General features: G+C 40.9%; 1 protein-coding gene across 2 annotated transcripts in view; it reads left to right on the top strand.

Annotated features, from left to right (window-relative positions):
* LOC146796180 (uncharacterized) overlaps nucleotides 1-26,110 on the top strand; it is a 121,421-nt gene that overhangs the window by 58,258 nt on the left and 37,053 nt on the right. The window lies entirely within an intron of this gene.

Raw genomic sequence — 26,110 nt, forward strand, 5'->3', positions numbered from 1 at the left:
TCGCGCAAGGCAAGCCAGGCTTCCGCTTTTATTGCATTTCTTCTTTCTTTTAAGGTATACTTATATTTTTTACGGGCCTCTCAAATCTCCTCCTTATTTTTCTCTGCCGAATGCAGGGCGTGTTTGAGCTTCCTATATGCCTTTGTGCATTTATAGTCAAACCATACTTCTTTCCCTGGATTTTTTTTTCTTTTTATTAACTTTAAGAGTAAGAGGCCTCTTGATAAAGTCTGTGATAACATTAAAACCATCAATAACCTCCTTATATGTACTCTTCCCATCCAGACAGGCCATGATCTTATCGTTACAGTTTGATACAACCTTTCTCGTAAACTCATTTGGGTCTAGTCTGGCCCAGCGTAGTGCATATCCATTCTGTCTAGACAGGGTTATGTTTCCTACAAGGGATGTGGGACTATTAACCCTGTTTATCTCTTGGCTAAATAACCGAGTGCCCATACTCTGCGGAAAATGATCGCTTAAGGGGATCTTGTGAATACAAAAATCCATAATTCTTGAACAGTTCCTATTGGATGCCAGAATGAAATCTATAATAGAGAATATTCCACGGCCATTAAAGGCAGGGCCAAAGGGGACGGGGGGTACATAGAGTATTAACAAAACCTAGATCAAATTGAAACATAATTTTATTTAAAAGTCCACCATACATTGAATGCGGGAAATGGGGAAAAATCATATCATTGTCGTGAATAATACCACAATTCCCGGTTTCGGCTTGTTGACATAATACAGAATTAAACCCCCCCCCCCCCCAAACTATGAATAAATCTTATTTGCAGACTCCTGTAAAATTTGTAGATGACAGCGTATGGGTTTCACAATCCCCTCGATTAAGTCATGAGGAACATTATTGTAATAATTCACTATGATCACTGTATAAGATTTATCCACAGGTCGACAGATGATCTGATAAAAACAATCCTCGGCGATTATATTGATTCTGCCAAATTTTACTAGGTTTGAAACATAAGTGCAAAGACCCCCCCCTTTGCTCTTCCATGCGATGATGCTACAGCTGGTGTGTGTAGGGTTTTATAGCCATTTATATGGATAGGCTCCACCGCCCATGTTTACTGGAGGCTGATAAGATCAAATTTCTGGACGAAGTCATTCCATACACTATTTGTCACCTTAGATTTTAAACCGGCGACGTTCCAGAACATAAAGTTACACCCCATTGTTACCTACATTTGTGTCTCTACTTTCGCCACTACTAGATGTTAAATAATTAGCTTCTAATGTAGGGGATAGTATTGGGACAGCCGTTATGGTAGATGAAAGGATAATGGTTATCTTGTTATGTGAAGTCAGAGCATCCATGTCGCAAATAGTAGACAATGAATGTGTGTCAAGTGTGTCATATTTCACTACATTATCATGTCTAACAATTGGTCCTGCTCCCACTGTAAAATCATCGTCCCTATGAGTTATGCCCAAAGTGTTAACCTGAATGCAAATGTCAGTAGCTAATTTGTCAGTGGCGTTCTCGGGCAGGGTGATCATATCCTTAGGCTCAGCTATACTAATAGCTGATACGTTCAGTCAGTCCACTTATTCCAAGTTAGGGAGTACATCAAAACGATTATAAGTAGGAACACCGTACATTGAGTTGTAAGTTACAAGTGGGACCTCCCTGCTTGGTTTGGTATTGTTAAAAAAAACTGGGTTTGTAAAAGTATCCTAATAGTACACTATTAATATATTGTGCTGAGATTAAGTGGTTTCCCACCCTACTCAAAATCGACTGAATAAGTTGCGGGGTTTTGAAGTTTAGTATCACACAGTCTCCAGACATGTCCTTATGCCCCCTCCCTATCCAGCTCACCCTTCTAGCCATTTTGAACTCCAAGAAGAGTCTTTCTGTTAAACCAGTCCTGGCACCAAGCCAGGATAACAACTTATTTCTCAGATTCTCCGAGGTCTCAACCATCCCACGGCGCAGTCTGGGGACATTCGCTAATACCACAGTATAGGGGATTGCAGCTGGTGGTAGGTCTATATAAGTTGTCGAATTATCAAGTTTGGGGTCCTCCACAGTTCTAGGCTCTTTACTCTCCTCAGGATCAACCACTTGGTTAGATATGGCCGCACTCAAGGTAGTTAGCTTATGTCGTGCCCCTATATCAGTGTTAAGTGTTGGTGGGTTTCCCTCTCTATCTTTAGTTTCTCTTGTCACAATCGGGCGCTTGTTATTGACATCACTGGTAGTGTAGGTATTTAACTGAGTACTAGGCTTTATTTTGACTGTGAAGGTGCTCTAACTATTACTTGGATCTGATAGAATGGGCTGGCTTCTATCCAGACATTTTGATAAAGCATCTTCCATTGCCCCCAGTCTACAGCCTAGGCTGTTTAGGGTCTCCCTAAGACAGTTATCAAGGGCATCCAATTTGTTTTTCAGTTTCAGTACTTCGTTCAGAGTGCGAGAATTAGAACTGGCTAAGGCTTGCTCCCAACTGCACATCTTATTAGTTGTCAATGTCTTATCTTTCTTTGGGGTTCTTTTTTGTATTACACGGGGAGTTGCCATGTCCTTTATGCTAATTTCCCTGTCCAACTTGGGTGAGGTGTCTGGGTTTCTAGGATGCTTAGAAGGCGGTTGAGAATCACTTTCAAGATCACTATCTATAATATGTTCCAAAATATTCATGACACAACCATTTGTTTTATCAGCTCTACTGTGCCTTTCAGTTGGTGGATCAGTTAACCCTTTGTTGTTATCAACTAAGACAGGGCCCCCAACAGTGTTAGCTTTATCTGGGTTCATAGCCTTTTCTACCGTTAAGATTTGCTGTTCTATAGCACCCATGGCTCCTGTTAAGTAATTTAATAATGTTCGACAAGGTCCTTCCCCTGTTTTGGTCTGTTTTTTCTTATGTTGAGTAATAGGTATTTTTCTCTTCCCCATATTTACTCAGATTCAAAAATAAAAAGATGTCTATGAATATGAGAATATATAACTGCCTTAATTCCAGATACTACATCCAATCTTATTATTCCGGAAAAACTCTCAACGATACTTCAGAGGGGCCCCACGGAACTGTCAATAGTCAAATAGGTATAGGTTGTCGATTTCAGAGTGCCAAATACAAAACAATGTCCATGCTCTTTGTATGAATAAAATCGGGAACACAGTACCTTCGTAAGCGCGTATTTTAACCAACAACCAAGAGCCGTGGCCCAGCCCAGCCTCTTCCGATCGATGACGGGCGAAGACGGGCCTGCCTTGGCCTGGTCTTCGCCCAGGCCAAGCCCGGGCACGCCCAGCGCGCATCCCGCGCTGCGGAAGATGCCGTCTGTTTATAACGCGCTCCTGCACTGCCTTGCGATTCTTGGACTCCGCGGCCCCTCCCACACAGGTCCAGTCAGGTCTGGAGGGAGCGGGAGCAAAGTGCGATGTGCTGAGTCCAGGTGCAAAGGTGTAGAGATTCCAGGCGCGTCCCGCGCTGCGGAAGATGCCGCCAGTTTATATCGCGCTCCTACGCTGCCTCGCGATTCTTGGGCTCCGCGGCGCCTCCCACACAGGTCCAGTCAGGTCGGGAGGGAGCAGGAGTAAAGGGCGGTGTGCTGAGCCCAAGTGCAAAGGTGCAGAGTTTCCAAGGTGCGTCCAGCGCTGCGGGAGATGCCACCGGTTTATATTGCGCTCCTGCGCTGCCTCGCGATTCTTGGGCCCCGTGGCCCCTCCCACACAGGTCCAGTCAGGTCAGGAGGGAGCGGGAGTAAAGTGCGGTGTGCTGAATCCAGGTGCAAAGGTGCAGAGTTTCCAAGGCGCCTAATCGCTCACAAGTCAGTCACGCACCCACTGAATCATCCATACAGGCACTCATGCACCTACAGATTCCCCAGTACACCTTGGTATATATATTTAACACTCATAAACTTTTTTAAAACACTCACGGTCAATAGATGATGTCATCAGTGATGTCATTTGAGATGTCATCAGTGATTTCTCATGTGTGATATAATATATGAGGTCATAGGCAGTATTGCGGGGGCGCAAGTTATAGTTAGCTTGAATTTCTCTGGTTTTGTAGATGTGGAACCTGAGCCTAACTATAACGTCTCTGTAACCTTTGTTTTTTGTGTGAATATATATATATATATATATATATATCACTTAAAAAACCATAGGTTTCACACATGTTATAGTTAGCTGGACATTTCCCTCGTAAAAAACCAATGAAATTCCCCCGTTATAGTTAGTAAAGGGAACTATAACTCACGCGACCGCAATCCACCGCTGATGACGTCAGATATTACATCACTGTATTTATTCACTTATTTACCCATTTTTCTTTCCTTTAACCTTTAGCTATACATATTTAATAAATATTTATTTTACAGAAAGACACATATGTCATCAGTGATGTAATATCTGACGTCTTCAGCAGTGGATTGCGGTCGCGTGAGTTATAGTTCCCTTTACTAACTATAACGGAGGAATTTCATTGGTTTTTTACGAGGGAAATGTCCAGCTAACTATAACATGTGTGAAACCTATGGTTTTTTAAGTGAATTTGCAAGGTTTTTTAAATGCTAATTCCTAACTATAACGTGTGTGAAACCTATGGTTTTTTCAGTGAATTTGTACGGTTTTTTAAATGCTAAGTTATGTATTTATTATTTATTTATTTTATTTTTTTAAGGTTTTTCACCGTGCGCGTACCGCGGGCGCACGGTGCGCTTCGCGCACCGCGCGCGCTCTGTGGGCGCGCGGTGCGCATCGCGCACTGCCCGCCCACGTTACGCCATTCGCGTAATTTTCACGTTTCTACCGTGCGCGCACGGTAAGCGCACTCCGGGATTTTTCGTAAAAATATTAAAAACATTTATGGCCCTTGGGGGTCCTTTGGGGACCCCCTGACAATGGCTAGGGGGTCAGGAACTGTCCACCCTGCCCCCTTTTCATGTTCTCCACCTTTATTTTTCACCTCCCTCGGACGGCGAGAGACAAAATGGCGGCCGACACTTCCTGGTTTCGACCGATTCGAATGTTTACTAAGATCTAACAACCACTCAGAATTGCGCTCGTGCACGGCAGGGTGCGCTTACCGTACGCGCACGGTGCGCGCCTATAGATATATATATGCTTTTAAATGCTATTTTCTCAGAAAATACTGAACAGATTTACACCAGACCTGCAAAAGGCACATCCCTGACCTGAGGACTACCTCTCTGCCAAATTTCAAGGTTTGCTGTTCAGCCGTTAGGGCTGTAGCGCGGACTAAAGGTCCTATGGGAAAATGCATGGGGAAAACGCGATTTGGGACCCCCCCTTTTTCTCAGCCCCCGCTTGACGAATCCCCCCGAGACTTTCAGGGAAGGAGCAGAGCGGAGCGCCCCACCTATTTTGAAAATTTCGCGAGGATTCGTCAATCGACGCAAAAGTTATTCCAAATAGAATGTTGCGGATTTTCTTTGGAAACACGGTCCTAACTGTAACTATCTACTGGCGACCGCCAGTAGATAATATATATATGCATGCACTGGAGCTGTGACATTTAACGTGAGTTCCATCCTCACGAATGAAGGGCACCCGCCTTAGGAGTTCGGCGGCTCAGATGGAACTGGGAGCTGTGATATATATTGTGAACAAGGCAGCTGAGACTGCTGAAACGTGTTGATGATGTTTGTCATTTAAATAAAAACCGAGTGACCTAACCCGCCTGGGAGTGCTGGACGATTATTTCCTGAGAAGAAAGAATATCTTATTTTGAAAATATATATCTATATATATATATATATTCACTGAAAAAACCATGGGTTTCACACACGTTATAGTTAGGAATTAGCATTTAAAAAACCTTAGAAATTCAATGAAAAAACCAAAGGTTTCACACATGTTATAGTTAGCTGTACATTTCACTCGTAAAAAACCAATGAAATTCCCCCGTTATAGTTAGTTCAGCTAACTATAACTCGCGCGCCCGCAATGCACTACTGATGACGTCACATATTACATCACTCATGACATGGTCACTAAAATCACTGATGACATCACTGATGACATCTCAAATGACATCACTGATGACATCACTGATGACATCATCCAGTGAATGTGTGTTTTTCTGAAAATTAAATATGTTTTAAATATGTATATCTCAAGGTCAATGGAAGAATAAATGGGTATATAAGTGTCTAAATGGATGCTTTGTTTTTGAAAAATGTATTGTGTAACTGACTGATTAAGTGTATCATAGTGAATACATGGCTTACTGAGTAATGTTTAAATATGAAAATATCTGTATCAGTCTCTCACTTTGTGTATAAGTGGCTGCATGGGTTGGTGATTAGCTTCATGGGTGTCTATATAGGTTATTAGTTGTTTTTTTGAGTATCAGTCTGAGTGTCTGCATGGTTTGGTGGGGGGTATTACGTAGTGCATAGGTGCATGAATGAGTGATTCACTCTTTGTATGTGTTGAAGACAGCATGTGTGGAGGACTGTATGGGTGGATGAGTGTGTGTATGGGTGTGTTAGTGAGTGAATGACTGTCTCAATAGTGTCTTTATGAGTAACTACATATCTATTAAACTAATATATGTGACTATTGGTGTATATAAGTGAGTATATGTGAGAGTGAGAGATTGAAAGAGTTCCTGTATGAATAAGTATGTGTTTCTATAAGTGACTGTTTATAAGACTAAGTATGTGTAAGTTTCCGTAGAAGTAAGTGTGGTGGTGTGTATATAACTGTATATGCAAATAAATGTATGTTTGTTTCTTTATTAGCATGAGTGAGTATGTGTGAGTAACTCTATGGATGAGTGGCATTGTGTAACAGGATGTATAGGTGTATGAGTACATATGATGAGTGAGTACATGTATGAGTGACTGTATACGACTGTTGGTGAATGAGTGGATGTGTATGTGGTTCTTAGAATTACCGAAGAGGTTGTTGTAACTGGTATTGGTATGTCCATTGTTTTGAAAATTTTAGTCTCTATTTTTGAATGTGTGTATCAAAGGTTATATTAGGGGAAGAGGAGGTCTGCCACTCTATCACAAGGATGATGTCATCAGTGATGTCATCAGTGATGTCATTTGAGATGTCATCAGTGATGTCATGAGTGATGTCAGTGACCATGTCATGAGTGATGTAATATGTGACGTCATCAGTAGTGCATTGCGGGCGCGCGAGTTATAGTTAGCTGAACTAACTATAACGGGGGAATTTCATTGGTTTTTTACGAGTGAAATGTCCAGCTAACTATAACATGTGTGAAACCTTTGGTTTTTTCATTGAATTTCTAAGGTTTTTTAAATGCTAATTCCTAACTATAACGTGTGTGAAACCCATGGTTTTTTCAGTGAATTTGCAAGGTTTTTTAAATGCTAATTCTTATATTTACCTTTTCTTTTTTTTTCAATTTTTTTTACATATTTTTATTTTAATTTTCTATCCTTTTTTAAAGACTATGGTTAAATTTTAAAAATTCTACAATATATTTTTTATTTTTACCATTTTTTTTAAACTAAACAGGTAAGATTTATCAATATAACATATTGGTTTTTTTTCCCTTTTTTTTTTTTTTTAGTATTATTTTAACGTGCGCGTACGGTAAGCGCACGTCTTGCGTTTATAACGTTAGATTTCTACGCTGTTTGTGTTCATTTACGCAATTTGCGTAGACGTACGTCACGCGTGCGCAGCGCGTAACGCGTACGCTGCACGCGCATGTTACGCGGAAGTGAAGGGGCGTGCCTGTTTTGCGCATGCGCGCGTGCGCGTGTCTTTTTTACGTGCATGCGTACTTTTGCCGTAAGCGCTCCGTAAGCGCACCGTAAGCGTAACGTACGCGCACGGTAGGTCATGTGATCAAGAAACAAAACTTTTGATTGGTTTAAAGTACTTTCAGTTCTAGAACTCTCCTACACCACACCCATTCCCCTCATTTCTGCTTGTGATCCCTTAGGAGAAGGAGCTGAGTTGTCTTTGTGATACGATGGCAGAACAGCAGACCTCTTCTGAGAGTGAGGCTAGCAGCACTACCTTGAGGCAGAGAAGGAGGAAACAAAAGAGCTCTTTCATATGGGAGTATTTTTCTTTTCCAGAGGGCAAGAAAAAGGTAAATGCACCCTTGGTGACTTGTAAGCTTTGTGACCGTGTACTTTCAAGAGGGAATCCCAACAAGAAGTATTCCTTCGGGAATCACACCATGTTGAGACACCTTCATGATGTACACGGTAGGACATATGCTCGACATACTGAAGGTAACCCTTCAGTAAGTCAACCAAGCACATCCACAGCAGCTCAGCCTGGTCCATCTTCTGCAGGGCCGAGTCCATCTTCGGCAGGTCAGCTGAGCCCTTCATCTGTGGGGGGAGCATCTCCTTTTTCTGGTCCTCTGGAAACCAACCATCGGTTTGCGAGGGTTTTAATTCGGTGCGCCACTTGTCATGATCTAATTTGTCATAGGGAGACCAGTGTTGCCCTAGTGAACAATTTAATAGATCAGCACATTTGTCGTACCGACTAATATTCCCGTTCTTTCTTTCCTCTGTCCCTGCATGAACACAACGGCTCTTTTAAGAGCCAACCTTACCTTTCAACTTTTTTTTATATATTTTTTTAACTTTTTTTTTTTTTTTTTTTTACCGTACGCGTACGGTACGCGTAATTTTTTTTTAAAAACACTAAAAATCAATTATCACATTACAAGGTCCTTGAGAGACTACAATGAAAAACTGAAAATGTGATTGTGGAGAAGTGGAAAAAAGGGACCATGAAATTTTTGACCCACTCAAAAAATTATTTATTAATTAAAATTTAATTTTAATTGCTTTAAAAATGGTTCAAGTTTTCGAAAATTTTCTATCTCAATCTGAAAAAAAAGAAAAAAGTATTAATATTTAATAAAACATTTTATAATACAATACACATATTTACATATTTTCCCCAAATTTTTTTTTGCCTTAGTGATGCTGAATGTATTTGCATTACTGACTGCAACCTCAAACCCCACTCGGTTGTGAATACTGTGCATGATTCCACAGGATAAGCAGCTGGGTGTGTGCTAAGAGTCTGCTTCTGCATAAAAAAAATGCTCCCCCTTTACATCTAATGCAAATGTAAAATCACCAGAGCATAACGCAATAAATATCTGCCTGTAATTCCTATTTGCACACAGAGTCATGTTTTCATATTAGTCTGAAAACGTAATTTCTTTGCCAATTTGAAACCACACTTACTACTCTTTTTTTTGGCAAGTGATAAATACTTTTACAGTCTGACACATTTTAAATCCACTTTTCAGATTCTTAAAAAAGCACATGTCCAAACAACATTTTCAGACCAGCAACATGTGTAACCTGGGTGACTGAGTACACTCCAGCAAGGGCAACCAGCCTTAGTGATGCTGAATGTATTTGCATTACAAAGTGCAACCTCAAACCCCACTCGGTTGTGAATACTGTGCATGATTCCACAGGATAAGCAGCTGGGTGTGTGCTAAGAGTCTGCTTCTGCATAAAAAAAATGCTCCACCTTTACATTTAATGCAAATGTAAAATCACCAGAGCAATACGCAATAAATCTCTGCCTGTAATTCCTATTTGCACACAGAGTCATGTTTTCATATTAGTCTGAAAACGTAATTTCTTTGCCAATTTGAAACCACACTTACTACTCTTTTTTTTGGCAAGTGATAAATACTTTTACAGTCTGACACATTTTAAAACCACTTTTCAGATTCTTAAAAAAGCACATGTCCAAACTGCTTTTTCAGACCAGCAACATGTGTAACCTGGGTGACTGACTACACTCCAGCAAGGGCAACCAGCCTTAGTGATGCTGAATGTATTTGCATTACTAAGTGCAACCTCAAACCCCACTCGGTTGTGAATACTGTGCATGATTCCACAGGATAAGCAGCTGGGTGTGTGCTAAGAGTCTGCTTCTGCATAAAAAAAATGCTCCCCCTTTACATTTAATGCAAATGTAAAATCACCAGAGCAATACGCAATAAATCTCTGCCTGTAATTCCTATTTGCACACAGAGTCATGTTTTCATATTAGTCTGAAAACGTAATTTCTTTGCCAATTTGAAACCACACTTACTACTCTTTTTTTTGGCAAGTGATAAATACTTTTACAGTCTGACACATTTTAAATCCACTTTTCAGATTCTTAAAAAAGCACATGTCCAAACAACATTTTCAGACCAGCAACATGTGTAACCTGGGTGACTGACTACACTCCAGCAAGGGCAACCAGCCTTAGTGATGCTGAATGTTTTTGCATTACTGACTGAAACCTCAAACCCCACTCGGTTGTGAATACTATGCATGATTCCACATGATATGCAGCTGGCTGTGTGCTAAGAGTCTGCTTCTGCAGAAAAAAATACCTCCCCCTTTCCATCTAATGCAAATGTAAAATCACCAGAGCAATACCAAACAGCTTTCTGAGACCAACAACATGTGTAGCCTGGGTGACTGACTACACTCCAGCAAGGGCAACCAGCCTTACTGATGCTGAATGTATTTGCATTACTGAGTGCAACCTCAAACCCTTAAAGTATTCCTTATTTATACCAGTACACCTTATTTTATGGTGAAAACATAGTCCATATTATTTTACATGTTCCTCACATTTAAATTTCTCCCAAAACAGAAAATGATAAACACAACTTCAACAAAAGGAATTCCAATTCTATTATTCATTTCTTAATTTACCATATACATCCCCTCTCAAACTCTAAACTCACCTTTAAAATTAGTTAGTTGTGAAAGAAATGTGGCACTCAAACAGCAGATTATCAGAGCCAGGATCTCTGTTCTGTACACCTCTCTCCTCTCAGCAGAACCAGATAATGGCAAATTTCCCCTCTCTTTTTCCACACATATACATGTAAGTTTCAAATCTCAGTGCTTCCCCCTTTTTTTCAAATGTAATCACACATTTCTATTGGTTGAAAACCAACCCTTTTCCAAAAGTACCCTTCCCCCAACTTGACTTCTGCCTAGTACCCTTCCCCCAACTTGACTTCTGCCTGCTACCATAGCAACAGCTCTTGAAACACTGCTGTGCAGAGTTAGGTCAGAAGTTCACCAAACAATAAATACAACATAATGGTCCAGCACCCAAAATACAACAAAGTGTGAGACAATATTAAGACACAAGTAAATGTCAACAGATTCTATTCCATAAGAACACACGAGCTTTCAGCAGAGTTATTTTCCATCAGATCCTTTTATTCAGTGATTTCTTTTCCAACATGTTAAAACAGACCATAGCCAACGCGTTTCATCCTTGCGGACTTCTTCAGGGCACTAAAAACAAGCTTTATTTTTCCGTGGTCTGTGCACTGCCCATTAAAGTACTGGGTTCTTTCTCTTCACGATCTTTATAGATTTTTATCTGACGCTACGCGATTGTGCCGGCTGACTGAGAAAATACAAATGAAAATCGAATGAGGGATGGCTTACACTGAATAATCCAAATACAGGCAGCAATTTGTGGATGAGAAAACATTACAACTGCCATATCCCTCTTTTCAGATAAAAATCTATAAAGATCGTGAAGAGAAAGAACCCAGTACTTTAATGGGCAGTGCACAGACCACGGAAAAATAAAGCTTGTTTTTAGTGCCCTGAAGAAGTCCGCAAGGATGAAACGCGTTGGCTATGGTCTGTTTTAACATGTTGGAAAAGAAATCACTGAATAAAAGGATCTGATGGAAAATAACTCTGCTGAAAGCTTGTGTGTTCTTATGGAATAGAATCTGTTGACATTTACTTGTGTCTTAATATTGTCTCACACTTTGTTGTATTTTGGGTGCTGGACCATTATGTTGTATTTATAGTTATTTGAGGCATTTTCCTTCAGGAGATTTAGGGGTTTTGGTTCTCCGGTCATTAGCACCATATTAAAACATAACTTCACTAGGGATAAGTGCAATTGCGTTTGCCCCAAACCTCGTTCTCTGCTTAAATAAGTTCACCAAACAATGTTTCATTTCCAAAGAGCAGGAGTGCTTGACTTTTCAAACCTAACAGCAAATCCATAGTACTGTTCTTTGGTAACACATTTTTCTGTACCAATACAAAACATGCTTCTATAAATTTACAGATACAGCCTAGTTTTTATTGTAGAATGGTATGAAACAGCCAATCATTTAAAAAAAAAAAATATGTATGCCTCCATTTCCAAACTGTCTTTCATTTCTTTTTACCATTCTACTGAATTACACCTCCTGAGTGCATCCAGTTCTCCTTTGAAGATGTTCACAGTGTGGATTGTAGGGCACAGCTATGTCTTCTGGAGTGAAAAGTATGCAGAGAAAACAGGTATGGTGAGAGACCTTGCTTTGCCAAATGTAGACATTAAATGGATTGGTCAGAGAGGGTTAAAGTGGCACCAATTGATGCCATTGGTGAAATCCTTCATGCAAATCCAACACCCTGACCTCATAATAGTGCACTGTGGTGGCAATGACCTAGGCACTTTGACTGGGGTAGGTCTGGAAATGCTTATGAAGGAGACCTTTGCACAACTGTTTTCACTTTTCCCTAAAACTGCCTTTGTGTTTTCTAACATATGCCAAAGGCAAAAATGGAACTGGTCCAATCATTTCTGTCCACAGATTGACAAAGCAAGAAAGCACGTCAACAAATCTGTTTTTGCTTTCCTCCGAGACTATGGTAAGGGTTCCATTTACCACAACAACTTGCGTTACGACATGCAAGACATTTATAGAGGAGATGGTGTGCACTTCAATGATGAAGGGAACAGAGTCTTCCTCTTGAACCTTAGACTCTGCATCGGTACTTACTTGTAGGTACCACTAAAAAATCACTTCATAAACACAACGGCTCTTTTTAGAGCCCCCTAATATCTAAACACTTAAATCTGCATTTCATTTCATTTTTTTTTTTCTACCGTACGCGTACGGTTAGCTTACCGTACGCGTACCCCGCGATTTTTAAAAAAATTAATAAATGTTTTTTTTGTACTTTTCTGTCCTTCTTTGTCCCCCTTTCAAATGTTAGGGGGTCTGTAACTCTCTTCCTTGCCCCCTTTTCAAGTTATCTCCCTTTTGTTTTCTGACTGAAACACACGAAATGGCGGCCGCCGCTTCCTGGTTTCCACTGATTCGAATGTTTACTAAGATCTATCAGCCAATCAGAATCGCGCTCGCGCACGTCACCGTACGCGTACGGTAAGCGCACCGTAAGCGCACCGTAAGCTGGCTCAGATATATATATTGATTTAAAGGCTATTTTCTCAGAATCTACTGAACAGATTTACACCAAACCTACAAAAGGCACTTCCTTGACCTGAGGACTACCTCTCTGCCAAATTTCATTTAACTCTGTTCAGCCGTTCGGGCTGTAGCTGTGTCTAAAGGTCCTATGGAAAAATGCATGGGAAAAACGCGTTTTGGGACCCCCCTTTTATCTCAGCCCCCGCTTGACGAATCCCCCCGAGACTTTCAGGGTAGAAGCGGAGCGCCCCACCTATTTTGAAAATTTGGCGAGGATTCGTCGACCGGCGCCAAAGTTATTCAAAATAGAATGTTGCGGATTTCCTATGGTAAGAGGGTCCTAACTATAACTACCTACTGGCGACCGCCAGTAGGTAATATATATATATATATTCACTGAAAAAACCATAGGTTTCACACATGTTATAGTTAGCTGGACATTTCACTCATAAAAAACCAATGAAATTCCCCCGTTATAGTTAGTGCAGGCAACTATAACTCACGCGACCGCAATCCTCTGCTGATGACGTCAGATATTACATCACTGTATTTAGACACTTATTTACCCATGTCTTCTTCCATTCATGTTTAGCTATACATATATTACATTTTTTTTTTTTCAGAAAGACACATATGTCATCAGTGATGTAATATCTGACGTCATCAGCAGAGGATTGCGGTCACGTGAGTTATAGTTGCCTGCACTAACTATAACGGGGGAATTTCATTGGTTTTTTATGAGTGAAATGTCCAGCTAACTATAACATGTGTGAAACCTATGGTTTTTTCAGTGAATTTGCAAGGTTTTTTAAATGCTAATTCCTAACTATAACGTGTGTGAAACCTATGGTTTTTTCAGTGAATTTGTACGTTTTTTTTGGAGATTTTTTGTAAACCTATGTATAAAATAATATATGTACTATATCCTGCATTATGCAATGGTAAAAAAAATTTTTTTATGCATTTTTTTCCGTGCGCGTACGGTAAGCTGATGCTACGCGCTCCGTACGTCATAAGTACGGTGCGCTTACGTGATAGGATGCGCGTACGGTAAGCTGACGCTACGCGCTCCGCACGTCATAAGTACAGCGCGCTTACGTGATACGTACGTGACGTATGCGTACACGCGGAAGCAACATCGCGGTTACGCAGGGGCGTGTAATGCGCATGCGCGAGTGCGTCTTACGTATGCGCTCCGTAAGCGCTCCGTAAGCGTCACGTTTGCGCATGCGTACTTGTTTGCGAGCGCGTACCGTAAGCTTACGGAGCGCGCACGGTAGGTCATGTGATCCACAAAGAACACTTTTCATTGGTTGAAACTACTTTCAGTTCCAGAAACTTCCCACACCACACCCATTCCCCTCATTACTGCTTGAGATCCCCTAGGAGAAGGAGCTGAATTGACATTGAGATACAATGGCAGAACAGCAGACCTCTTCTGAGAGTGAGGCTAGCAGCACCACCATAATCCAGAGAAGGAGGAAACAAAAGAATTCTTTTGTATGGGAGTATTTTACTTTTCCAGAGGGGGAGAAAAAGGTCAATGCTCCATTGGTCACTTGCACACTTTGTGACCGTGTTTTATCTAGAGGAAATCCAAGGAAGAAGTATTCCTTTGGAAATCACTCTATGATGAGACACCTTAGGGATAGACATCCCAGGACCTTTGCTCGACATACTGGAGAAAACTCTTCAGTAAGTCACCAGAGCCCAACCTCAGAAGCTCAGCCGAGTACATCATCGGCAGCTCACCTGAGCCCTTCCTCTGAGGTGGGAGCATCACCTTCTTCTGCTCCTCTGGACGTTAACCCTCGATTTGGGAGGGTTGTAATGAGGTGTATAACGTGTTCTGGTCTTATTGTTTTTGGGGAGACCAGTGTTCCCCTTATTAACAATAAGATAGACCAGCACGTTTGTAGACGCTCATAATATTCCCATTCTTTCTTTCCTCCATCCCTGTATTAACCCAACGGCTCTTTTAAGAGCCAACCTTACCTCACAATTTTTTTTATATTTTTTTAAGCTTTCCTTTTTGAAAAAATTTTTTTGCCGTGCGCGCACGGTACGCGTAATTACGCGAAGTGCGCAGAATTTTTCCTCGCGGAATTTCTCCGTTTACGCCGTGCGCGTACGCTGCGCGCATTCGGCGATTTTTTGAAAAAAAAATTACAATTAATTTTTTGCCCTTGGGGGTCCTTCTGAGACCCCCTGACAAAGGCTAGGGGGTCAGGAACTGTCCAGCCTGCCCCCTTTTCACGTTATCCACCTTTGTTTTTCACCCCCTCAGACTGCGAGAGACAAAATGGCGGCCGACACTTCCTGGTTTCGACCGATTCGAATGTTTACTTTGATCTAACAACCAATCAGAATCGCGCTCGCGCACGGCACCGTACGCGTACGGTAAGCTTACCGTAAGCGCACGGAGCGCGCCCATAGATATATATATTGATTTAAATGCTATTTTCTCAGAAAATACTGAACAGATTTACACAAGACCTTCAAAAGGCACATCCCTGACCTGAGGGCTACCTCTCTGCCAAATTTCACATAATTCTGTTCAGCCGTTCGGGCTGTAGCTCGCACTAAAGGTCCTATGGAAAAATGCATGGGGAAAACGCGTTTTGGGACCCCCCTTTTTTCTCAGCCCCCGCTTGACGAATCCCCCCGAGACTTTCAGGGTAGGAGCGGAGCGGAGCGCCCCATTAGTTTTGAAAATTTCGCGAGGATTCGTCAACCGGCGCCAAAGTTATTCAAAATAGAATTTTGAGATTTCCTATGGAAACACGGTCCTAACTATAACTATCTACTGGCGACCGCCAGTAGATAATATATATATATATATATATAGATATATATATATTACCTACTGGCGGTCGCCAGTAGGTAGTTATAGTTAGGACCACGTTTCCATAGGAAAACCTCAACATTCTATTTTGAATAACTTTGGCGCCGGTCGACGAATCCTCGCGAATTTCTCAAAATAGGTGGGGCGCTACGCTCCGCTCCTACCCTGACAGTCTCGGGGGGATCCGTCAAGCGGGGGCTGAGATAAAAGGGGGGTCCCAAAACGCGTTTTTCCCATGCATTTTTCCATAGGACCTTTAGAACGAGCTACAGCCCGAACGGCTGAACAGAATTACTCAAAATTTGGCAGAGAGGTAGTCCCTAGGTCAAGGAAGTGCCTTTTGTAGGTTTGGTGTAAATCTGTTCAGTAGATTCTGAGAAAATAGCCTTTAAATCAATATATATATCTGAGCCCGCTTACGGTACGCTTACCGTACGCTTACGGTAAGCGTACGGTGGCGTGCGCGAGCGCGATTCTGATTGGCTCTTAGATCTTAGTAAACATTCGAATCGGCCGAAACCAGGAAGCGGCGGCCGCCATTTTGTGTATTTCACTCTGAAAAAAAAGAGTGAAAACAAGGAAAGGGGGCAATGAGGAGAGTTACAGACCCCCTAACATTTGTAAGGGGGTCAAAGAAGGACAGAAAAGTACAAAGAAAACATTTATTGATTTTAAAAAAAATCACGGGGTACGCGTACGGTAAGCTTACGGTAAGCGTACGGTAGGAAAAAAAAAAAAAAAAAATGAAAATCAGATTTAAGTGTTTAGATATTAGGGGGCTCTAAAAAGAGCCGTTGTGTTTATGAAATGATTTTTTAGTGGTACCTACAAGTAAGTACCGATGCAGAGTCTAAGGTTCAAGAGGAAGACTCTGTTCCCTTCATCATTGAAGTGCACACCATCTCCTCTATAAATGTCTTGCATGTCATAACGCAAGTTGTTGTGGTAAATGGCACCCATACCATAGTCACGGAGGAAAGCAGAAACAGATTTGTTGACGTGCTTTCTTGCTTTGTCATTGCACCGCGTGCCCACCGTGCGTGCACGGCACTAACTGCGTAAAGTGGGCGCGCGGTGCGCGAAGCGCACCGCGTGCTCACTGTGCGCGCACGGTGCGCGAAGCGCACCGTGCGCGCACGGAACGAACTGCGTTAAGTGGGCGCGCACGCCACGAATGGCGTAAAGTAACTTAGCATTTAAAAAACCGTACAAATTCACTGAAAAAACCATAGGTTTCACACACGTTATAGTTAGGAATTAGCATTTAAAAAACCTTGCAAATTCACTGAAAAAAACATAGGTTTCACACATGTTATAGTTAGCGGAAATTTTACTGATAAAAAACCAATGAAATTCCCCCGTTATAGTTAGTGCAGGCAACTATAACTCACGCGACCGCAATCTTCTGCTGATGACATATGTGTCTTTATAAAAAAAAAATATTTGTAATATATGTATAGCTAAAAATGGATGGAAGAAGACATGGGCAAATAAGTGTCTAAATACAGTATTAGCATCAGCAGAGGATTGCGGTCGCGTGAGTTATAGTTGCCTGCACTAACTATAACGGGGGAATTTCATTGGTTTTTTATCAGTAAAATTTCCGCTAACTATAACATGTGTGAAACCTATGGTTTTTTCAGTGAATATATATATAGATAGATATATATATATGTTATCTACTGGCGGTCGCCAGTAGATAGTTATAGTTAGGACCTATTTTCAATAGGAAATCCGCAACATTCTATTCCCAATAAGTCTGGCGCCGGTTGACGAATCTTCGCGAAATTTCCAAACTTTTGACCAGCTCCGCTCCGCTCCTACTCCGAAAGTTTTGTGGTGATTCATCAAGCGGGGGCTGAGAAAAAAGGGGGGTCCCAAAAAGCGTTTTCCCCATGCAATTTCTCATAGGATCCGTTGTCGCAGCTACAGCCTGAACCGCTGAACGGAATGACACCAAATTTGGCAAAGAGGTAGTCCTCTGTTCAGACTCGTGCCTTTTGCATAAATGGTGTGAATCTGTTCAGTAGTTCCTGAGAAAATTAGGGTAAAAAAGTTAGTGATATCAATGGCCGGGGAGGATCCGCGCACCCTACCCGCACCGTAAGCGCACCCTCCCCGAACCGAGCGCACACCCTCCCGATCGTGCGCTGAATGCTAATTGGCTGTCGAATGTCTGTCTACATTCGAAACCAGGAACTGTTGGCGGCTATTTTCTGCCTCGGTAGAAGCGAGGCTGAAGAAGCAAGGGGACTAAGTGTGTAAAACATATAAAGGGGGCAGAGTGGAAATACTCTGACCCTCTAGAGGTGCTTAGGGGGTCCCAGAAGGACCCCCTGGGGCCCCCTTTAAAAAACAAAAAAAACGGCAAAATGCGTGCAGGGTGCGCGCATCCTAACGCGTTGGGTGCACGGATTCTCTCGCGTTGGGTGCGCGGATCCAAGGAGAAAAATATTTAAATTTTTGGAAGATAAAGATCAAGCTTAAGTGTTTTGTTCTTGAGTGGCTCTAAAAAGAGCTGTTGTGTTCATTGAGAGTTTTTGGTACTTATAAGTAAGTACCTATACAGAGTCTAAAGTTATTGAGGAAGACTCTGTTTTCTTCATCAGTAAAGTGTACTCCATCTCTCCTATACATCTCTTGCATATGAAAGCGCAGATTGTTATTGTAAATGGACCCCATTCTATAGTCTCGGAGAAAAGCAGAAACAGATTTATTCACATGTTTCCTAGCTTTCTCAATTTGTGGCCACAAATGATCGGACCCGTTCCATTTCTGCCTTTGGCATATGTTAGAATACACAAAGGTAGTTTTGGGAAAAAGTGAAATCAGTTCTGCAAAGGTGTCCTTCATAAGGATTTCCAGACCTACCCCAGTCAAAGTGCCTAGGTCATTGGCACCACAGTGCACTATTATGAGGTCAGGGTGTTGGATATGCATGAAGGATTTCATCAATGGCATCAATTGGTGCTACTTTAACCCTCTCTGTCCAATCCATTTAATGTCTACATTTGGCAAACCTAGGTCTTTGTGAATGCCTTTGTTTTCTGCATACCTTTGGCTCCAGAAAATATAGCTGTGTCCCACAATCCACATTCTAAGCATCTTGAAAGGAGGTCTGGATGCACTCAGATGGTCTCTGTAAATGAAATGGCAGTTTGGAAAGTAAGATGTTTCTAAAATGGTGGCTAAGATGCAGTTTTGAAAAAAGACAAGAAATCATTGGTTGTTTGACAACCTTCTACACTGAAAGGTAGGGTGTATATTTCAGTTTTTTAAACGCATGATTCTTATTGGTTAACAAAAACTGATTGTAAGGAACATTATATATGATAAGCTGATATGTTGAAAAGTTAAGCACACTTGCTGTCTTGATTAGCAACATTATGTGCTGAACTTGTGACCTGTGTGCTGAGTACAGTGTTCCATGACCTGTTTCTATGGTAACGGGCAGAAGGCAGATTGGGGGAAGGGTTCAAATTTATGTAATTTGGAAAGGGTTGAAATGTTTAACCAACAGAAATGTGTGTTTGCTTTTGAATTTATGTGGGACGGAATGTGATTTGATGTTTACATGTATATGTGTGGAAAAGGGAAACTTTGCCATTCTTTGGTTCTGCTGACAGGTGCACAGTGCAGAGATTCTGTATAAGAAAATCTGGTGTGTAACTGATATCTGGTGTGTGACTGATATACTTCTTAATCTACAAAACAACTTGAAAGGTGAGTTATTTAATTGTGAGGGGATGTATGTAGACTATTTTGATTTTAATCAGACTAATGTATTTCTCCTGCTTAAGTGTATGGAGTACTTTTCTCTACAATCTTACTGACAGTGTGTGTGCATGTAGAAACCATTCTGTGATAAGCATTGTGTTTTTCATGTGTTTGCAGACAGATAACTGCGCTATTTTTATATTTTGGTAGAATTAGAAACCAGTCATTGTCTATGAATTTGTGAAATGAGTTATGTCTCTACACTAAAATGTAGTACTCCTAGATGAAGAAATGTGTTTTGGTATAGTGCAAGGGATAGTGTTGTTTGTCTAGAATCAAACAGTGAGTCTGTGTGCATTTGGGAACCACTGTGAGAGAAGCATTTGATAACATCGTGTATTTGCTGACAGATAACTGTTTTAAAACCTGTCTTGTCAAGTTTTAGTAGCATTAGAAGGCAGTTTTTGCTTATGCTTTGATTAAATGAGTCAGGCTTTGACTCTAAAGTGCAGTTCTGAAATATGTAGTTTGTGTGCATTCCCCTTACCTCTTCCACTGTAGTGAATGAGTTTTGGTAAACTCCTATTGGATAGTGGTGCTTGTCTAGAATTGCACTGTGAGTGTGTGTGCTATTGGGAACCACTGTGAGAGAAGCATTTGGTAACATCATGTATTTTTTGACAGATAACTATTTTAAAACCTGTCATGTTGTCAAGTTTTAGTAGCATTAGAAGCCAGTCTTTGCTTATGCATTGATAAAATGAGTCATGCTTTGACACTAATGTGCTGTACTTTAATATGTAGATTGTGTGTAGTATCCTTACCCCTTGCACAGTAGTGAATGAGTTTTGGTAAGCTGCTAGGGATAGTGTTGCTTGTCTAGAATCACACTGTGAGTCTGTGTGCATTTGGGAACCACTGTGAGAGAAGCATTTGGTAACATCGTGTATTTGCTGACAGATAACTGTTTTAAAACCTGTCTTGTTGTCAAGTTTTAGTAGCATTAGAAGGCAGTTTTTGCTTATGCTTTGATTAAATGAGTCAGGCTTTGACACAAAAGTGCAGTCCTGAAATATGTAGATTGTGTGCAGTTCCCTTACCACTTCCACGGTAGTGAATGAGTTTTGGTAAACTCCCAGGGATAGTGGTTGTTGTCTAGAATCACACTGTGAGTCTGTGTGAGTTTGGGAACCACTGTGAGAGAAGCATTTGGTAACTTTGTGTATTTGCTGACAGATAACTGTTTTAAAACCTGTCATGGTGTCAAGTTTTAGTAGCATTAGAAGCCAGTCTTTGCTTATGCATTGATAAAATGAGTCAGGCTTTGACACTAAAGTGCAGCACTTAAATATGTAGATTGTGTGCAGTACCCTTACCTCTTCTAGACTAGTGAATGAGTTTTGGTAAACTCCTAGGATAGTGTTGCTTGTCTAAAATCACACCGTGAGTCTGTGGGCATTTGGGTAAGGATTGTGAGAGAAGCATTTGGTAACATCGTGAATTTGCTGACAGATAACTGTTTTAAAAGCGGTCATGTTGTCAAGTTTTAGTAGCATTAGAAGCTAGTCTTTGCTTATGCATTGATAACATGAGTCAGGGTTTGACACTAAAGTGCAGTACCATGTACTATTCTCTTCACTGCGCCAGAACTGAAAATTTAAAAGTTTTACCCATGCACTGTCCTAGCAGTAGTCTGATGATTTAGTCAGTTTCCAAGTACTCATGTTGTGAACCATACATTACCACATAGACTGCTTCAAATGTCTATGCAGTATGCATGCAGTCTTCTAACATACTATACACTTGTCTTTCACACCTTCAATTCCCTAGTCAGTATCCATACAGTCCAGCAAACATCCTGTCACTCCCTTTGCACTCCTCTAGTGACTCATTCAGTACGAAGTACTAATCCATTCACTGTGCCAAAAGCCAACCACTTATAAATTCACCCAGGCACTCTCCTTGCTGTACTCTAATCATTCAGTCAGTACCCAAGTAATCCATTCACTGTGCCAAAACCCAAACACTTATAAATTCACCAAGGCACTCTCATTGCAGTACTCTAATCATTCAGTAAGTGCCTAAGTATTCATGCACTGAGCAAGGCCTTAGCACATGGACTGCTTCAAACGCCTATCCACTATGCATGCAGTCCTCTAACCACCTACATACTTGTTTTTCACACCTTGAATTCCCCAGTCAGTATATATACACTCCAGCAAACACCCTGTCACTCCCCTTGCACTTCTCTAGTGACCCATTCAGTACCATGTACTAATCCATTCACTGCGCCAAAACCCAAACACTTATAAATTCACCCAGGCACTCTCCTTGCTGTACTCTAATCCTTCAGTCAGTACCCAAGTATTCATGCAGTGAGCCAGGCCTTAGCACATGGACTGCTTCAAATGCCTATCCAGTATGCATGCAGTCCTCTAACCACCTACACAGTTGTCTTTCACACCTTCAATTCCCCAGTCAGTATTCACACACTTCTAGCAAACACACTGTTACTCACCCAGTGTGTCTCCTTATAGTACTGTAATCATTCAGTCAGTTAGCATGTAGTCTTTTAGGGCCATATGTATGAACACATTTTCCCATAGACACAGAATGGGTAAAACCCTTTGATACATCTGGCCCTCAGTGAGGTAGTCTTTAGGGCATGAACTGCTTCAAAGTAGTATGCACTATGCATGTAGTGTTTTAACCATTGTCACACTTGTGGTCCATCACCACCCCCTTTTGTACCGCTTTGTTCGCCATAAGTTGGCAGGGTATGCTCAGACGTGAGTCCCTTGCTCACTTTGCCACTGGATTCAAGCAAGCCTGGCTGAAGACGGCTGAAATGCCAGAAACCGGTCCTAGGAAGCTTGTTTCCGGTCCAGGGAAGACATGGCTTGGCAGTTCGGGCTGGACTGTTCCCATGAGGCACAGGGTCAGACTGATTTGCATATGGCCATGTCTGAACTGGGGTGGCAGAGTGGGCTAAAGAACGGTGATGGATCAAACCCAGATCTGTTGACTGGGTGTGAGTGTTTGATTGGTTCTGATGCTCCGTCCATCACTACCCCCTTTTGTAACACTTGTGGTTCAGGGCTGTAGTTTCTTAGTCAGTTTTTATATAAAATGTGTTTGTACAGTAATTAAATAGTATACATTTGAAAGTTATTAATATACATTTATTTGTGATTCTTTTTTACAGATACTGGTTTTCAATGTTTAAATAGAGAAATCATTCCAGAAAAAAAAGAAAAAGAAAAGAACAGAGACAGGAGGAATATTTGAAGAAACATCAACCACAAGTATTGAATGTACAAGATAATGTGGCTAAAAGGAAAAAATCTTCTGGTAAGATCACGAAGCAATTTATTAAAAATGTTTGTAGGAGCAAACAGAATGTAGATAATGCTGGAACTACTGAGAATTCCTCAAGTAAGAAAAAAATTCAAAATAAGAGGAAAAGTAAAACAGCAAATGGTCAGTCAAAGGAGATAAAGTATGGTAAAAGAAGGCAAAATCAGTATAAGTAATTATGCAAAAAAATATTTTACAAGCGAGTAGTGCATGAAAGATGTGAAGAAATATAAAAAGAGAGCTTTATTTTATAAAAAGAAGAAGCATATTGAAAACATTGTGGAAAAGGCTTTTGAAGTAAAAAGGAAACTGTTTATTTTAGTATTAATCAGAATTCGATCACTAGATAAACCAATCCATGTAATGAAGGCCAAAGGTAGGAGGAAAAGAGTTATTAATAAAAAAAAATGTTGTGATGTTTTTTTGGGAGAATGGAAACACAGTTCCAGTTCAGAGCCTTTTTTTAACGAAGAGAGTTATTCACTGAGCGAAAAATTATTGTATGCAGTTGACACCAGTGGTAGAGGTTATGAGGTTAGCGACGGTTGTCCAATTGAGAAAGAAAAAATGGTTGAAAGAAATGCAGAAGAAGTGATAGCTGATGAAGTTTTAGGGAGACGTGCTAAAAACCCTGTGTACACTTGGGATTGCAGTAGTGTTTGCAGTGTACGACAGGAATCTATTGAAAAATTATGTTGTTTTTTACAAGCCTATACTAAAAGTGTAAAACAAAAGATTAAGCTGTTGCAAGGACTAGACCCTTGCAGAGTGAGAGAACATACTGGTTTGCAAGGTCATTCTCTGGCTTGTCTTTCTAGGAAAGTTTGTCAAAGTGTTTTTCACCATTTCAGAATGCTGGCAGTACATCATACTTAAATGCGGAAGTTAGTGAGAAGGTTGTATAATGCAAAAAGTCCAGCACTAAAGTTAAGTGAGTTGAACAGTGCTCTTTTGCGTGGGTCAGTATCAGATGTGAAGCAGGTCTGTGATGATATTGAGTTTTGTTACTTTGGTCCTCAGCAAGAGAGTGAAGAAACTGACACATTAGTAGAATAAAATGTTTAAGACAATGTACAACCCGTAATTACAGAAAAATTTGAGGATGAAATCACAAAGTTTAAGGTAATTTCAGGTGAAAGACCAAATGTTTCTTGTATTTGTTGTCGGCGAAGTCACTATACAAATCAGACTAGGGGTGTCAATCGGTATTTAAAAAGTGAAATAGAAGATAATGATAAGTGGATGGAATTTGCAACTTATTTGCTGGTAGACAATTGTTTTGATTTGGGATGTGAGCAGCGTATTTGCAAATATTGTTATAAGAAATTAGATGAGAATAAAATGCCTGCTAGAGCTGTTCATAATAATCTAGATTTGGTTGCTATTCCTCCAGAGCTGATAGATTTAAATACGTATGAGTTTATTCTCATACAATGTGTTCACCCGTTTCAGGCTATTGTTCGTATGGAGCCTAAAACAGGTAAATTACCTCCATCAGAGTTGCAATGAGGATTGAAAGGAAGAGTTTTTATATCTGGATGGTTGGGTTCAAAGGACTTTCACAAAAGTCCTTCAAACTCAGTTTTAAAAAGTAGAGCATTCTTATTGGCCCGGGGAGTTGTTTTCCCCATTGACCTTCTCGCTGCTGTGGGAACCAGAGCTCAGTTTGGCTGCCAGCAACATGAGAAAAATGCTGCTGTCAGCCATTACACGACTCAAGGACTAATTCCCCTGTCCTGATCTTTAAGGACACATACGAGGTGGTCATCAGTAGGTAGTTATAGTAAGGACTTATTTTCCATAGAAAAAGCATTTTTTGACTTGGCTATAACTTTGGCGTCATTTGACCAATGTGCATGAAAATTTCCCAAAAAAGTGTCAAGGTGGGTTCTACTATTATGGAAAGTTTGGGGGTGATCCGTGCAGTGGGGACCAATAATTTTGGGCGCAAAATAATGTTGCATTTGTAATGTTAATTCCCATTGGAACCTTAGCCACACCTACAGCCCGAACAGTTGAACGGACTTTCACCATATTTGGCAGGGATGAAGATGCCAGTTCAAGGAAGTGCCCTTTGCTTATTTGGTGTAAATATGTTCAGTAGTTGTTGAGAAATGTAAGTTTGAATTTATAGTGATATCTCGGGACGTGGATATTTTGCTGTCGTTTCGTGATGAATTGTGAATGCATGTTCACTCACTCACTCACTCATAGAGATTGACTCTATGAGTGAGTGAGTAAGTGTGTGAGTAGCTCTATGGATGACTGAGAGTATGTGAGTGGCCGTGTGGCTGTATGAGTAGATATATTAGTAGCTTTATTAGCGAGTGAGTTGGTGTACGAGTGGCTGTATGCGTGACTAGGTGGGTGTGTGTGTAGACCTATGAATCATTGAGGGGGTATGTAATTACTGGTATGGGTATGTCAATGGTTTCGAGACTGGTAGTGTGAACGTTGAAGTGGGTGTGTGAAAGTTTACATGGGTGTGAGTGGGTGCATCAGAGATTCTGTGGAAGATGTCATCAGTGATGTAATTTGAGGTGTCATCAGTGATGTCATCAGTGATGGCACTGACCATGTCATGAGTGATGTAATATGTGAGGTCATAAGCAGTTCATTGCAGGGGTGTAAGTTTTAGTTAGCTCAGGTAACTATTGCTGCAGAATTTCTATGGTTTTGTACGAGTGAATTCTGAGCCTAAGTATAACATCCCTGTAACCTTTGTTTTATATATATAGATTTTTTTAAATATATATATATATATATTCACTGAAAAAACCATAGGTTTCACACACGTTATAGTTAGGAATTAGCATTTAAAAAACCTTGCAAATTCAATGAAAAAACCATAGGTTTCACACATGTTCTATTTAGCTGGACATTTTACTCATAAAAAACCAATGAAATTCCCCCGTTATAGTTAGTGCAGGCAACTATAACTCACGCGACCGCAATCCTCTGC

The sequence above is a fragment of the Triturus cristatus genome, chromosome 10 (genome assembly GCF_964204655.1).
Source record: "Triturus cristatus chromosome 10, aTriCri1.1, whole genome shotgun sequence".
In the NCBI taxonomy this organism is placed as follows: domain Eukaryota; kingdom Metazoa; phylum Chordata; class Amphibia; order Caudata; family Salamandridae; genus Triturus; species Triturus cristatus.